The sequence below is a fragment of the Peromyscus maniculatus genome, chromosome 13 (genome assembly GCF_049852395.1).
Source record: "Peromyscus maniculatus bairdii isolate BWxNUB_F1_BW_parent chromosome 13, HU_Pman_BW_mat_3.1, whole genome shotgun sequence".
Classification (NCBI taxonomy): domain Eukaryota; kingdom Metazoa; phylum Chordata; class Mammalia; order Rodentia; family Cricetidae; genus Peromyscus; species Peromyscus maniculatus.
In genome coordinates, this window is record NC_134864.1 from 54,972,842 (window position 1) to 54,989,166 (window position 16,325).

At 43.7% G+C, this 16,325-nt stretch overlaps 1 long non-coding RNA gene across 1 annotated transcript in view; it reads right to left on the minus strand.

The window, feature by feature from the left end:
* Positions 1-4,104: 4,104 nt before the first annotated feature.
* LOC121822096 (uncharacterized) overlaps positions 4,105-16,325 on the minus strand; it is a 13,696-nt gene continuing 1,475 nt past the window's right edge. The window contains exon 3 of the long non-coding RNA XR_013044152.1: positions 4,105-4,234. This is a non-coding gene — a long non-coding RNA (uncharacterized LOC121822096). The remainder of the gene's footprint in view (positions 4,235-16,325) is intronic.

The window sequence follows — 16,325 nt, forward strand, 5'->3', positions numbered from 1 at the left end:
AAAGAGGAGGAGATAGGCCTGGCATGTGTTGTGGGGGGTCCAGGAGGAGATGAAAGAGTGGGTCGGAGGTGGATCTGATCAAGATACATTGTATACTTGTGTGACATTGTCAAAGAATTAATGAAAGAATATTTTTAAAGGCCGACAAGGTTTTCCTCTCTGGTTGCTGCGGATTTTGCTGACACAAAGGGTGTGCTTTATCTGGTATTGGGAAGCAACACCTTTCCTGCGTGAACTGTGGGAGCAGCTGTCTGCTGATCTGACGAAAGACGAGCAACACATTTTGAGATTCCCACGTATCAGGTAGACAACGGTCGCTTAAACTTACTTTGTGCTGTGTAAGTACCTGGCTTTGTCAAGCCCGTTCCAATAAGCTTTGAAAACACTGCTTTATTGCCACAGTGTGAGGACTCAAATGGTATGAGCGTGCACATGCTTACACACACTAAATGAATGAATGAATAATGTAAAAGTGAAACAAAGCCCACTAATGCTGATACGTTTGTGCACCTGTCATTGCTAAGTCCTGTGCTTTAGAATGTTCCTTTGTCTTAGTGTTGTCCTAAAGCTCTGTCGTGGTAAAGCAGTCTAACGTGGGGCCTGGTCCTTTGATACTGAAGTCCAAGCAACGGAGTTAGGACTGTTATTTAAAATGCACACTGGAAGTTATTACTTCTTTCCAAGATGCAGTGTTATGGGTATGTAAATACAAGTAAATGCAAATTACAAAAAAATGTGATCTGATCACCGGAACTATGTGTGAGACCTTCTGAGGCCCTTCTCCAGTCCCATTCCTAGGATGCCCCAGCCCCTTCTGACCCTGGTTCTGGGACGGGACGAGGACAGCCTTGTACCAACAGCACCACTTGGTGGCGAGGACGAGAACTGACCAGGTCAAGTTTTTCTTGCAAACTCCAGGTCTCAGCATATGCCCCACTTTTCCTTGGACTTTGTGACTTGATCTCAGCTCAGGTGATCCTTTTCTCATGTTTACACACATCTATTTCTTTTTTTTTTTTTTTTGTTTTTTGTTTTGTTTGTTTGTTTTTTTTTTGTTTTTTGTTTTTGTTTTTTGTTTTGTTTTTCGAGACAGGGTTTCTCTGTGTAGCTTTGCGCCTTTCCTGGAACTCACTTGGTAGCCCAGGCTGGCCTCGAACTCACAGAGATTCACCTGCCTCTGCCTCCCGAGTGCTGGGACTAAAGGCGTGCGCCACCACCGCCCGGCTCACACATCTATTTCTTTTTTAATTTTTGTGTTATTCAGTTGTTCCTAAGTTTTTCTGACTCTCCCAACTACCTTCAGCCTGGCAACCTTTCCGGAGCACAAAGTAACCAGACGCCTTAAATTCAATGAGAAGTGGGGCTGCCTGTCTGTGAGCAGCTTGATCGGCACCTTTTCAGGTGGAGGAGCAGGCAACAAAATTCCTGCTTTCTCACAGAAACCGCCGTGACCCCCAGGGAGACACTCCTTTGCTATTTCAGATTAAAGTACAGTTTTTTTTTAAGTATTATATATTTTTTTAAATTTTTACTAGTGTGTGCTAGTTGTGGAAAATAATTAGTTTTGTTATGACATTTTCATGTATGCATATAATGTATTTTTGTCATATCTACCCTTCCTATCACTGTCTTTCATGTCTGCCTGGCCACTGGTCACCTGCCTTCCCAATGGTGCATGTTACTTTTTAGTTGTATGTATATATGTGTCTTTGGTGGATTGTTTTGTTTTGTTTTTTTCAAGACAGGGTTTCTCTGTGTAATACTTGCTGTCCTGGAACTCACTCTGTAGACCAGGCTGGCCTTGAATTCAGAGATCCACCTGCCTCTGCCTCCTGAGTGCTGGAATTAAAGGTGTGCACCACCACCACACCCAGCTCAGTGTATTTTTTTGGGGAGGGTCTTATGTAGCTTTGACTAACCTCAAACTCACTAAGCAGCTGAGGATGTGCTTGGAAGGATCCTCCTGCACCTTAACATTTATTTATTTATTTACTCACTTATTTAATGTTGAGATGTGATCTGGCTCTATAGTTCTGGTTGACCTGGAATTAGCAGCAATCCTGCCTTGACCTCCTGAATGTTTATTTTTAGTCACTTAGTAACTAAGTGTTATTGGTGGCTGTTTATGCCCCATCTCAATTCCAGCACTGGAGAGTTCGGAAAAAGGACAGGGAACACACCTTCCCCAGAGTGCCGAGAGGGGACAGGGAACACACCTTCCCCAGAGTGCCGAGAGGGGACAGGGAACACACCTTCCACAGAGTGCCGAGAGGGGACAGGGAACACACCTTCCACAGAGTGCCGAGAGAGCACAGGAACACACCTTCCACAGAGTGCCGAGAGGGGACAGGGAACACACCTTCCACAGAGTGCCGAGAGGGGACAGGGAACACACCTTCCACTGAGCAGTCAAGACCAACCTTCCTCTGCTCATTCCTCCTCCTTTCCTTTCCCATCTTTCTTCCCCTCCATGTCCCTTCTTCTCTTTCTTTTTCCCGTCTTTCTCTCTCCCTTCCTCTCAAGTTGTATCTTCTCTTCTGATTTTGAGCCACCTTCTCCCCACTTGGCCACCACAGATGACTGATGCTCGGGGAAACAGCCTTGGGGTCAGGATGGGGAATGCTGAAGAGCTGGAAGGGACTGTATTTCTGAAGAGAGGAAGTGCACTGATTGTTTTGCACACGGTTTGCAATGCTTGAATGTCAAGGTCATTGTCCGTACCTGTGTACTTCAGGCACAGCGGAGTGTAGCCGGGGGTGGTGTGGCCATAGGCGAGCATTGCAGCCCCTGTGGGCCACAGTGTTTCTTAGACCACTTAGGATTTACCTGCTCATGGACTCAGTTTAGAGGGTTGCGCTTTTTCAATCACGGCGATTGAACCTAGGGCCTTTGAGCATATCAGACAAACATTCCTACCACTGAACTGTATCCTCTTGGATGTAGATTTTATTATACTCTATCTATTGTGCATCCATTTCTGGACTTTTTGTATGCATACTAAAACGTCATTGTGGAGAAAAAGTAACATGCGTGTAGCTTTTCTGTGACCCACCCATGTTGGGCCCTGACCCCTGTTCCTTGGGCGGCTGTTGTCTTGCTTGCTGACCTTGATCAGATGTCCTCCCTATGCTAATTCCCTGCCAGTTTCCTTCCTCCTAAATAGCTTACTGGAGGTTCCTTGTTTGATGTTTTGGGCCACACTGTCCGGAACACACTTTCTCTTGGGCCTCAGGCTACACAGGCATTGCTTTCGTCCTCTAGAGGTCCTCCCTGGACGTCACAGCCTTGAGACTTCCTCATCTTGTCCCTGGACGTCACAGCCTTGAGGCTTCCTCATCTTGTCCCTGGACGTCACAGCCTTGAGGCTTCCTCATCTTGTCCCTGGACGTCACAGCCTTGAGGCTTCCTCATCTTGTCCCTGGACGTCACAGCCTTGAGGCCTCCTCATCTTGTGTCTTCAACCCCACTGTAGGCACTAGAATTCATGAAAAATGACTGTTCAGCTACACAATACCGCAAAAACACTGTTTTCACCTTAGAATGACATCATAAATCAGGAAACATTCCTAAGTTAGTCTGGGAATGAACCATTATTTACCTCACCGTTCCACGGGAAAACACTTTCTAAGTTTCCAATAAATTCACTTGCCAATAAATCTTTGAGATGTGATTTTTTTTTTTGTAGCTTGGAGATTAATGCTTTGAAAATATTTCTGAAATATCACATGTGTAATCTTCATAACTTCAGAATGCTAGGATATACTGTGGATTTTGTCAGAAAAAAACAAAAACCTAAGACAGGAAAAGAATAAGAAAAAGAAGTAGTGTAGATTGTAGAGAAATATTCAGACAGAGGGCATGTTATTTAAGCACAAATATTTAAATGTTATTAAAAGATGCTATCTCTAGTTTTAAATTATGTATATGTCGTAATACAGGCCTTTTGAATATATGACTCAAGTGTTCTCAAACGGCACGTACTTCCTCTAAAATGACATTAGCCTCTGCTTCCCTATGTCCAACAGTTAGTCCCTGGGTCCACTGATGAGTCTCTGGTTTGAGATGAGTGTTTGCTTATTCTGAAGTCAGTCCCCACTTTACCACGAGGCATGGGTGGGTCTTAGCTTCTTGTCTTAGCATCTTCCCGCATCAAGTTTCATCCATGAGGCAGTGCTCCCTAGGGTCAATGAGGGTGCTCCTTGTCTAGAGTCTCGGCCATTTGGAGTCTTGGCATCTACTTAAAACAAGATTTTTTGCTATTTATGGTTTTTAGTTTTTTAGGATTTCTTTTAAAAACTATGCATATATGTGTGTTGGGGGTGTATATGTGTGTGCGCGAGAGTGAGTGCAGGTTCCCACGGGGTCAGAAGATAGCTGAAACCGGAGTTACAGGTGGGCGTAGGCCCCCCAGTGTGGGTCTTCTGTGAAAGCAGCATGTGCTCTCAACCGCTGAGCCGCCTCTCCAACCTCAGCTCCCCCTCCACGTCAAATAGTCCTTAACCACCCTTCTTTATTAAAAAAAAGAAGGCAAGCCGGGGCAGTGGTGGCGCACGCCTGTAATCCCAGCACTCGGGAGGCAGAGGCAGGCGGATCTCTGTGAGTTCGAGGCCAGCCTGGTCTACAAAGCAAGTTCCAGGAAAGGCGCAAAGCTACACAGAGAAACCCTGTCTTGAAAAACCAAAAAAAAAAAAAAAAAAAAGGCTGCCTGATTCAGTAAGAGTAAAAAGTGGGACACACAGGTAGACTCAAGTTCAGTGGGTCAAGAGAATAGAAAATAAGATACGTAGACTACAACGCTACAGTGAAAGCCTAAAAGATCTATGTTACTTAAAAAAAAATATGTATTTATTATGTATACAGTGTTCTGCCTGCATGTATGCCTGCAGGCCAGAAGAGGGCGCCAGATCTCATTACAGATGGTTGTGAGCCACCATGTGGTTGCAGGGGATTGAACTCAGGACCTTTGGAAGAGTAGCCAGTGCCCTTAACTGCTGAGCCATCTCTCCAGCCCAAGATCTATCTTACTTATTTTATTTATCTTTTTGTCTTTTGGAGACAGGGTCTCACTTGGTAGCCCAGGTGGGCCTGGAACTTACTATGTAGGCCAGGCTAGCCTTAAAAAAAAAATCTCAGCAGTCTTCCTGCATCAGCCTCCAGGAGTGCTGGGATTACAGGTGTGAGCCACCATGCCCAGCTATCCCTGTACCTTTTAAATCCTGGATGAGGGTTTATATCTGTTTTGAACCTTTCCTGGCTTTTCCCTCCCCCCACTCCTCCACACTGATCTCCCCAAGGCCACGCTCCTGGATCAGTTGCAGGTTTTCAGGTCACTGTTTTTATAACCAGCTGGTCACTGTGCTCTCTCAGGGTCTGTACTATTCTTATATACTTTTCAGTACATAATAAATGACGGGAAGATTAAATAATAGTCTTTACATATGAGCATGAATGCCTATCACAAATATAGATACAAAAAAGATAGAATGAACCCCAGAGCTGTTTGCTATTTACTCTGACCCTTCTCTGAGACACAGCCCTATCTCGTTCTTGGTTTTGTGTCTGCATGTTCATATGTGTGCATACATATTTGGAGGGTGCCCATGCACATGCGTTCAAAGGGCAGTGGTCCACAATGGGTGTCTTTCTCACTTGTTTTCTTCCTTATTGTTTGAGACAGGGTTTCTCACTGAACCCTGGGCTGGCCAGTTTTGTTAGACCAGCTGGCCATCAAGCCCCAGGCATCCTCCTGTCTCCACCTCCCCAGAGCTGGGATTTCAGGCGCCCAGCGGCTGTGTTGAGCCTTTTCACGTTCGAGGTATCCAAATGCAGGCCCTCGCACCTGTGGGGAAAGCACTGTACCAGCTGAGCCCTCTCCCCAGCACCGTCCCCCCCTCATCTTATTGTTAGTCCTAAGTGCTGTGAAAACCTTGAGGGCTGAGGTAGGGAGAAAACCATCAGAGGATAAGGAACTGGGAGGCGTGGATTTCTGCCTCTTAGAAAAGTTGGATTGATAATTTTTTTTAAAGATTTATTTATTTATTATGTATATAGTGTTCTGTCTGCATGTATCCCTGCAGGCCAGAAGAGGGCGCCAGATCTCATTACATATGGTTGTGAGCCACCATGTGGTTGCTGGGAATTGAACTCAGGACCTCTGGAAGAACAGCCAGTGTTCTTAGCCTCTGAGCCATCTCTCCGGCCCCCAAGTTGGATTGACTTAACAAGCCACTCAATCCTGTCTGTATTTTAGCAATAGAATGTGTGTTATGATATTGTTAAAATGAGCCCACAAGGGCCTGAGAGAGATGGTTCACCACTTGCTGCTCTTGCAGAGGACCCAGGTTTGGTTTCCAGGACCCCCATGGTGGCTCACAACCATCTGTAACTCCAGTTCCAGGGGATCCAATACCCTCTTGAGGAACAGGTACACATCCATACATGTAGACAAAGCACTTATACACATAAAACAAAAATAAATCTTTAAAAAACATTTAAAGAGTTAGTTCCTAAATCACTCTTTCACAAATGCTGCAATGGAACTCCCCTCAGCACACACTCATAGATAGCCCCAGGGCAGTTCTGTTTGTCTTTTGAGAGGAGAAGGGTCTTATCTTTTTTTTTTTTTTTTTTAAGATTTGTTTATTATGTATAGTGTTCTGCCTGCACACCAGAAGAGGGCACCAGTCTCATTATAGATGGCTGTGAGCCACCATGTGGGTGCTGGGAATTGAACTCAGGACCTCTGGAAGAGCAAGCAGTGCTCTTAACCTCTGAGCCATCTCTACAGCCCCTGGGCCCTGTCTTCCATGACTTTAAAACACAGAAATGTGGAGAAACTCTAAATTCCTCCCAGCACAGTGAGAGGGCATAACCTAGAGTTGGGCAACCAGGGTGGCTGGTGGAAAAGGCCAATCCGAGTGTCTTCTGAGGATTATAGTTGGATCCCAAGAAACAAGTTTATTAAGTGGTCAGCCAGGCACACATAACCGTGCTAATCTTTAAGAAATTAAGGAATGAGGGCTGGAGAGATGGCTCAGAGGTTAAGAGCACTGCTTGCTCTTCCAGAGGTCCTGAGTTCAATTCCCAGCACCCACATGGTGGCTCACAGCCATCTGTAATGAGATCTGGTGCCCTCTTCTGGCCTGCAGTCATACATGCTGTATACATAATAAATAAATCTTAAAAAAAAAAAAAAAGAAATTAAGGAATGAAATTGGGCGCTGAAAAAGTGGCACAGAGTTTAAGAGCATATTGTTCTTGTAAAGGACCTTATCTTGAGTCTCAGAACCCACACCAGGCAGCTCACAACTGCCGTAAGTCCAGTTCCAGGTATCTGACAGTCTCTGGCCTTCATAGACACCTGCACACATACATGCTACACATAAAGTCCCACTGTCACACATTTGTAAAAATAATACATCTTTTTTTTTTCCTAAATGAAGCTCACATCTATTATCCCAGCAGTCTGGATGCTCAGTTAGGTAGACTGCTGTGAGTTTGAGGCTAGCCTGGGCTAAAGAATGATACTCTGTCTCCCCCCTTCCCACCCTGGAAAAAGAAAGACTAATTGTGGTCTGGAAACTTAGGTTATATGAAGAGAAGCTAGCATGCTCGTAAATTAGTGTTATCACTATTTTGAGACAGGGTCTCAGTCCTTAGCACTGGTTGGCCTGGAACTTTCTGTATAGATAGGATGATCTTGAACTTGTGGCAATCCCAAATGCTAGGGCTCTGGTTGTGCCAGATGACGTCTCAGCCTATAAATTACTGTGAGACATATTATGATAAAGAACTTACATAAACAAGGTTAGTCCAAATTGTGCACTGACAAAATAGTGAGTCTCTGAGAACACACACACACACACACACACACACACACACACACACACACGCTTGCACACATGCGAGCACAGTGGTTTTCATCTACCCTTTCTTTTCCCTTTTGAGGTCAGATTCTTACTAGTAGGAGATCTTGGTTTTCTACCACGCCACCTGTTTTTGTTTTTTAGTATTGGGTTTGGGGTGGTTTTTTTTTTTTTTTCCTCTTTCTCTCGGCTCTGGAGCATCCCACTTGCTAGGCAGGCTCTCTGCCACTGAGCTATGCTTCCATCCCTGAAAACCTGTTCTACATTCTCACCTCACACCCTCTCCATTACTACTGCTCTGTTAAAGACTATATATACTTGACAACAAAACTTCTCCAAGGAAAAATCCTCCCTTCCTCCCCTCCAGGGGCCTTCTGTGTTTCCTCATGTCTTCTGCTGTCTTAGTTAGGGTTTTTACTGCTGTGAAGAGACACCATGACCACAGCAACTCTTATAGCGGAAAGTGTTTCATTGAGGGGGCTTGCTTACAGTTTTAGAGGTTCAGTCCATTATCATCGCAGTGGGATACATGGCAGCATGCAGGCAGACATGGTTCTGAAGAAGTAGCTGAGATTACTACATCTTGCAGGCAACAGGAAGTTGACTGAGACTCTGGGCGGTATCCTGAGCATAGGAAACCTCAAAGCCCACCCCATAGTGACACACTTCCGCCAACAAAACCACACCCACTCCAACAAAGCCACACCTCCTAATAGCGCTACTCCCCATGAGATTATGGGGACCAATTACATTCAAACCACTACATTTGCCTTCACTGCAAGAGGCTCACCCCCTTCAAGCCCCCAGTTTGAGCAGACCAAGAACCAGTCCAGCCTTACCAACGACCCTCCTCTCCCCCACCTCCCTTCTCTCCCCCTTACTCCTGCCCCCTCCTTTTCTTCTCCCTCCTTTGAGACAGGGTCTCACCATGTGAACTAAGCTAGCCTCCACTTGTGATTGTGATGTGCGTGACCCTCCTGATCTCCTACCTCTGCCTCCTGAGTGCTGGGATTACAGGTATGTATCTAACAGGATTTTTCCCAAGGACCTACCCTGAGAAAGTACCTCCTGGGGTCCTGGGGTCCTGGGGAAGATGCTACGTCTGGTGTGGGGTTATCTGAGGGAAAAGAATCTAGGTATACTGTGGGAGCCCGTTCTGGGGTTCCTCGGGGCTTTACCCAGCAGGTCCGAATAGAGGATGATCAGGACCACGGGCCTGAGTGCAGGTGTCTGAGATGGCCTGCACTTGGCTGTGCTGGGGGAGGAGGTCTTTTGCTCCACCCCTTGGCGTCTCTATAAAAACCCTGGACCAGAGACAGTCGGGGCCCGTTGGAATAGGTTCCAGGCCCTCTCGAGGCTATCCTTTATTTTCTATCTGTTTATCTCCGCAACATTCTCCGCTATAAATCCTTCTATCTAATATTTCCTGCTGCTCGCACTCAAGAAAACTCTGGGAAGCTGTGGGGGTGGTGGGTAAATGCCCCACAGAATGGCGCCATGAACAGGGACTAAAGACTAAAGAAAAAAAAGGGACTAAAGAAAAAAAAGGGACTAAAGAAAAAAAGGGACCACAAAAAAGGGGGGACTAAAGACAAATGAACAGGGACTAAAGACAAAGTATTAGGGACTAAAGATAAAGGAAAATAATAGTTTTATTACAGAGTTTTTGGTGAAAGTGCTGAGTCAGCCCTGCCAGTGGAAAGGCATGCCGGTGTTATGGAATATATATATTTTTATATATATATTTTTTGGTGAGGCAGGGGTTTTATCCTCGAGAGAAAAGGAAAGCGGACTGGAAGGATGTCCGATGCTGCGGCGAAATTCTCTTCTGTCAAAATTTTCTATCTTCTATCCCTTTCTCAATTTCTATCTGTGATAAGTATAAGGTATAGGGTAGTAATATAGTTTAGGAAAAACTTAGAAGTGTAAGATTGTGTAGGAAAAAATAAGTAAGGCAACTAGACAGAAAAACTCTCCAATTTTCTAACTTTGGGGGCTTTGAAAGCAAACTGGGGAAAAAAATCTTTCTTTGGGCTTTACGGGAAGGAAAAAAGCTCTTTGAGCTTATGGGGAAGAAAAAGTTTCCTATGGAAGCTTTTGACCTGGGGACAGCTGAAATGCTAAGTCCAAGTGGCAGGAGAAAGTAATTTCTCCCTGAGGCAAAAATGGGGGTGTAAGAAGTCAAAGTTTAAAGTTGGGAAGTTTTGGGAAAAGTTGGTCTTTCTCCTGGGGGGAAAGAAATCTTTCTCTTAAATTCTAAAGCTTTTCTTGGAAAACTTGGGGGGAAGAAACTCTCTAAAAAGCCTTAATCTTTCTCAAAAGCTCTCTAAAACTTAAAAACTAAATTTGTCTTTCTGAGAGATGACAAAAATTAGAATCACCTGAGATATTAGTATGGGGACCACCTGTGATTAGCTCTAAGGGAAAACAACAAACTTAAGACAGCAAAACCTAAGTTCTTTCAAGCTTTAAAAATCCTCCCTGAAATGCAAGAGGCAGGAACAAGTTTCTAAAAACCCCTTCTAAGCTCTGTCTCTTCAAGCTAGTAAAAGACAGTGGGTCAGAGTACCCTGAGGGAAATGCTTAGGAGAGTGTGGGTGAAGAGCTACAGAGAGCCCAAAAGGGCAGGAAACTTTGCCTGAGAAAAGCAAAAAAGCCAAGCTTCACAGTTACAGCCGAGCTGAGGCATCAAGGGTTTTGTTTCTGAGTGAGCATTTCAGAATGAAAAGGTACTCCTAATGGTCCTAATGCAAAGATCCCCTGAAGCAATGCAAACTGTTAGCATTGTATCCTCGCTTCTGACCAAAAACCCAGAGGCGACTGGCCAGCGTCTCTGAGTTGAAATGCATTTCGGGGATACTAGGGTTCCTGCAGTTGTAAACTTCCTGGAGCACAGAGCTGAGGCAGGAAGGTGCAGGACCCAGGGGAAGATTGCTAATGAACAAACAAAACTAAAGCCAGTGGGAACAGCAGTTGTCCACTTTCCTACAAGTCCCGGGTTGATAGGTCCACAGCTGCAAAAAGAAATCTGAGAAAAAGCTTTCCTGTCAGAGTAAGGACCTTTCTGAGAAAACAGTAAAGCTGAACTCTGTCTGAAGCAGTTGTGCTGCCGAGTCAGAACGCTGTCTGTCTGGGGAAAGAGCCCAGCCAGGGCAGAACAGAACTATCCAGGAGTAAAGCTTGCTTTTCTGTCAGAGAAAGCATCTCTTGAAAGCTTTGTTTCAACTGACTCCCTGAGATGAGGGAGTGTAGCCCTAAGGGGTGATTGCCTCTGGCATAAGCTCTGTCCTGAGCACCCAGACAAGCAAACACAACCCACTAAGGAACTGGGCCAGGTGAAGGCCTGAAGAGGCAAAACACCTGTCCTAATGGGAGTTTAGAAATGGCAAAAACCTCCCTTGTTAAATTTTTCAGTCTGTACGCAAACCACACAGACCCCGAAAACAGAAACGGACAAAAAGCCCCTACCTTCAGTAGCAGGGAAAGCCGCCGCTGCTCTAATGTCGGAAACCGTTTCTGGGGTAGAGGGGATAAACTGAGACCAAACTGGGAACTGTCTGGGAGAAAGACTCTGAAGAAACAGAGAAGGGACATAATCCTCCCCAGAAAATGCATGACCTGAAAAAGCTGCTAGAATTTGAGGCAGATTCAGGGGGAGAAAGAAAGCCCCTACCTCCAAAGGCAGCTAGCAGAGGTACAGAGCCGCAGACAGATACCTGAAGCTCTGCATCTGGGGAAGGAAGGAACAAGCAAAATGAGAAGATCAGTGGGAGAAAATCTCTCTGAAAGAGCAATGGAAAAGCTGTTGTAAATGATCTTGCTTTTCACTGACTGGCTAAGGCAAACACAAGCCCCGAGGAAAGTTGCTATCAGAAATGCCAGCCTCAATGCCTGCTAACGAGGCAGGTGTGGTTCTGATTCGGGGGCCAGTGTCTGATGAAGTTGAAACGCCTGTTAAAGCCAGCTGAGGAGAATAGAAACCTCCCAATGTGCCAAAGCTGAAAATGTAAAATGCTTGTTCAAATCTCCCGTTGCAAAAGCAAAAGACTTTGTTCAAACCTCCCAGGCAAGTCTAGTAAAAGAGAACCAGTTGACTCTCAGACCCAAAAAGAACTATGGGAAATGATATAAGGGACTGATATAAGGGACTGATGTGGGACTGATATTATTATGGACTGATATAAGGGAAATGCATTCTGGGAAAGGTAGTTTTTCCACTAAAGATGGCGACATTGCCCTGAAACACTTTTGTCAGCTCAAAAATACGTTCATGGTAAACTTAAAATACAGCCTTTAAAAAGAAGAAGGAGGAAAACCATCTAAGGGTTTAAATGTCAGTTCCAATAACAAATTGAAAGGATACGGAACTAGGTGCTTCGTGGTTTGGGGCTCCGTTGGTAAAATGCCTTATTTACCCTAATAGCTGTGCAAATATTTACAGGAGTTGGATGACAAAAAGCTACCTATAAGAGCAAACAAGTCACTTTAAAATCCTTAAAATACCACCTAATAGCTGTACAGTTTTTGGTGAAGAGCTTTACAGCAGCTAAATATGGTAATTTCACCCTCAGCGTAAAGTTTTTCAGTAGAACAAACCAAAAGTACTGCTGTGTTAGAAACGTTTGTTTGAATTGAAGTACTTAGGGGAGCTATTATGAATTTGGGTGAAGGGACAGCCTCTAGTTAAAAACTGTCTACCGCTGACAGTGCATCTCTGCCGGTCCGGAAAGGCTGAGAGAACTGGCAACTTTGGGATGTGGCTTCGTCCTGAGAATGTTACAAACCCCTAGCAACAAGTATCACAACTCTATAATGACAACACTCACTAAATCCCAGTGCTTTATAACAAAACTGACTATGAACTGTAAACTTTAGAAATGATGTACGTACTTCCTGTCTAGTTAAGAGAATCTTTCTAATAGAGATGGTGATAATAATTAAGAGTAAGAAATAGAAAGATGAAAATAAGATATGTGAATTTGTAAAAATTCTGTCTTGTTAGATATGTTAAGAAATGTTTAGGTGTTTGCTAAGTTAGATATATGCTAATGGTAGCCTATATAATTTTGTAAAATAGATCTATAGAGTTCCTTTAAGAATATAAGCTTGTTGCCGGGCGTTGGTGGCGCACGCCTTTAATCCCAGCACTCGGGAGGCAGAGCCAGGCGGATCTCTGTGAGTTCGAGGCCAGCCTGGGCTACCAAGTGAGTTCCAGGAAAGGCGCAAAGCTACACAGAGAAACCCTGTCTCGAAAAAAAAAAAAAAAAAAAAAAAAAAAAAAAAAAAAAAAAGAATATAAGCTTGTAAGAAGTATCTAAGGTAGTCTTAAGACATGTAGTAATAAGCTTGTAAGATGCTAGTTGTAAATGTAAGTTTAAATAAGAAATAAGATGGAATGAATATAAGCATATAAGAATTCATAGGAAATATATTTGCTAAAGTAGTTCTATAAAGTATAAATAAGTAGATGTTAATATGTTGTATGTGAGTTTATAAAAACGTGTAAATGTTGAATATGAGTCTAAATGTTTTGCAAGGCAAAAAATGTTATATGTGAGTTTGTGAAAAAGTGTAAATGTTAAGTGTGAGTCTATTAATGTATATGGTGAAAACACCTGAGACACAGGAGATAGTGTCCTAGTAGACTGCAAAGTAGGCAGTCTGAATGGTTTCAAAAGCTCCAGAAGCCGCTAAGAAGCTAAGAATGGCAGACGCCAAAACCAGCACAAGGCATCCGCAGCTGAGATCCATGGAATATCAACGCAGCACAGAAAAACCTGAGCTAACAGCAAAAACGGTGCGGTTTAAAATATTACTATAACTAAAAAGGTCTGTCTGTGAGAACAAAAGTTGCAGAAATGCTTATTTGAACAAAAATTATTAACTGCAAAAAGTTTTGGTTGAAAAACGTCTCTTCATATTTGGAAGTGAAAGCCTGATACCAGAATTTATTTCTTGTTTGAACTTTTTGAACTTAAAATGAGATAAAATTACAAAAACATTTTGGTTATGGATTTCTTCAAATTTGGAAGGCTAGTACCAATATTTATCATTTGAATTTTGGTACTTAAATGAAATGAACAATAGAGATTTCATTGCAATGGGACAATTTTGAGCTTACTTATAGTAATGACCTAGGAACAGTTTTCTGGAATTGGGTTAAAAATGGAACTGTTTAAATGAAGAAATGTATTTCTACTTAGAATCAAGATGCAGTTTTGTGTATGCATATATGCTTTATTAACTGGTGATTTATAAATTGTTTTGTGGAACTGTTTATGTAAAAATGGAATTACTTATGGAACTGGTTTTGTGTTACAAATGGAACTGTTTAAACAGATAAGTTTGAGTTCCTCTAACTAGGTTTGAGACTTTGTTTAAAAAATTATAAAGAAAAGGAGGAGTTATGAGATTGAATTATGTTCGCAGAAACCTATTGATATTAATGCACCCTGGTTTTGTGGAGTTAAGGAAATATTTAAGTTTGTGAATACATCGAAGTTTTTCCTATGTTAACAAGAAAATTCAAATGATTGAGTTAAAGTTGTAAGACGGAGAAAATTGTTAACTATATATAGCACCATATATGCTAATTCAAATGGTTCTGTTAAGAGTTTGCTTTGAGTTGTAAGATTGAGAGAATTGTGACTATGTATAGCAATATTTATGTTAACCTGTTAATGGTAATGATGAAGCTAAGGGATTCTTTAAGTTTGTAGTCACCTTAAGAGTTTTGGTTTTAGCCGGGCGGTGGTGGCGCACGCCTTTAATCCCAGCACTCGGGAGGCAGAGCCAGGCGGATCTCTGTGAGTTCGAGGCCAGCCTGGGCTACCAAGTGAGCTCCAGGAAAGGCGCAAAGCTACACAGAGAAACCCTGTCTCGAAAAAACCAAAAAAAAAAAAAAAAAAAAAAAAAAAAAAAGAGTTTTGGTTTAGAAAGGGCTTGAGGCAGCTAAGACTGCTGTAGTTACCTTGGATCTAATTCAAAAGAGAAATGCCATCTATATCATCCTCTACTCCCATACTGGGAGGTGTAACAGCTATGGAGATTGCTGTAAGCCATTAATAGTTATTTTTTTATATATTAAGAAGGGGGGACCTGTGAGAGCCCGTTCTGGGGTTCCTCGTGGCTTTACCCAGCAGGTCCGAATAGAGGATGATCAGGACCACGGGCCTGAGTGCAGGTGTCTGAGATGGTCTGCACTTGGCTGTGCTGGGGGAGGAGGTCTTTTGCTCCACCCCTTGGCGTCTCTATAAAAACCCTGGACCAGAGACAGTCCGGGCCCGTTGGAATAGGTTCCAGGCCCTCTCGAGGCTATCCTTTATTTTCTATCTGTTTATCTCCACAAGATTCTCCGCTATAAATCCTTCTATCTAATATTTCCTGCTGCTCGCACTCAAGAAAACTCTGGGAAGCTGTGGAGGTGGTGGGTAAACACCCCACAGTATACCATGCTCTTTCATCCATTACTTTATTTCTCTAAGACAAAATTCTGTCTATACAGCTTCAGCTCCGTCCTCACATTCAGCTCCTCTCTGTACCTACTGCCCTGTCATAGTCCTGACTAAGATCCTGTGCTCTCGACCTCTTCTTTGTCCTCTGTTCCTTCGTCCTCCATCTTTCCTTCCTTGCTCCATATGCCTGCTCTGACAAACTCTGCTCCTTCTTTTCTCCCCGGCCACACAGCTCTGCCTGGACCAGGAATTCTGCTCCAGTCTTTACTGCACCTGGTTATGCAAAAAGCCCTATTGTCCTGAGTCAGTAGCTCTGTGATGCTACTAGGCCTGAAGGAAGAAGATGGTCTGAGCTTCATTTGCACAAGAAACAAAGCTATGCATCTACAGCCCTCCTGTCTCCTATGTCCTGCAGGGGTGTTACCTAGTGGGTCAGCAGCAGGTCTGAGAAGCTAAACTCTTTGCCATATGACCTAGTAGTATATGGGCGTGCAAGAATTTCATAGCAGAAGACAGCTGATATATATTAATAAGCTAAGTAACACCAAATATTCCTTGATAAGTGGCTTCCTTTTGAAGGACTCCTTGGTTGGTCAAGTAGTATAGCTTATTATATACAACTGAATCTCTGTAATACATCCTTGTGCCCGCTGCATGTATCCAGTTGTTTATTCCTCCCCACCACACACTGTAGCAGTACCTGTTCCACCTATCACCTTGAGGTACCAGCCCCTAGGGCATGGCCTTAGAGCTAGCTTAAGACCTGAGGGGCAGATACACTGGCTCTCTTCTCTCCCTCATGGGCTTGGATGATGTGGACTGACTCAGGCGGCCGGAGCAGCGTGGGGACAGGACATCACCTTCCAGGACTCTGCCACAGCTTTGCTTTATCCAATTTAGTGAGATGTTCTCCCCAGTATAATTTCTAGATAAATAGTATCTGTGGATTGTCTGCAATAACATCCCAGTGATGGCTGAGCACTCAATAGTCAGTCTCAGCACTTGG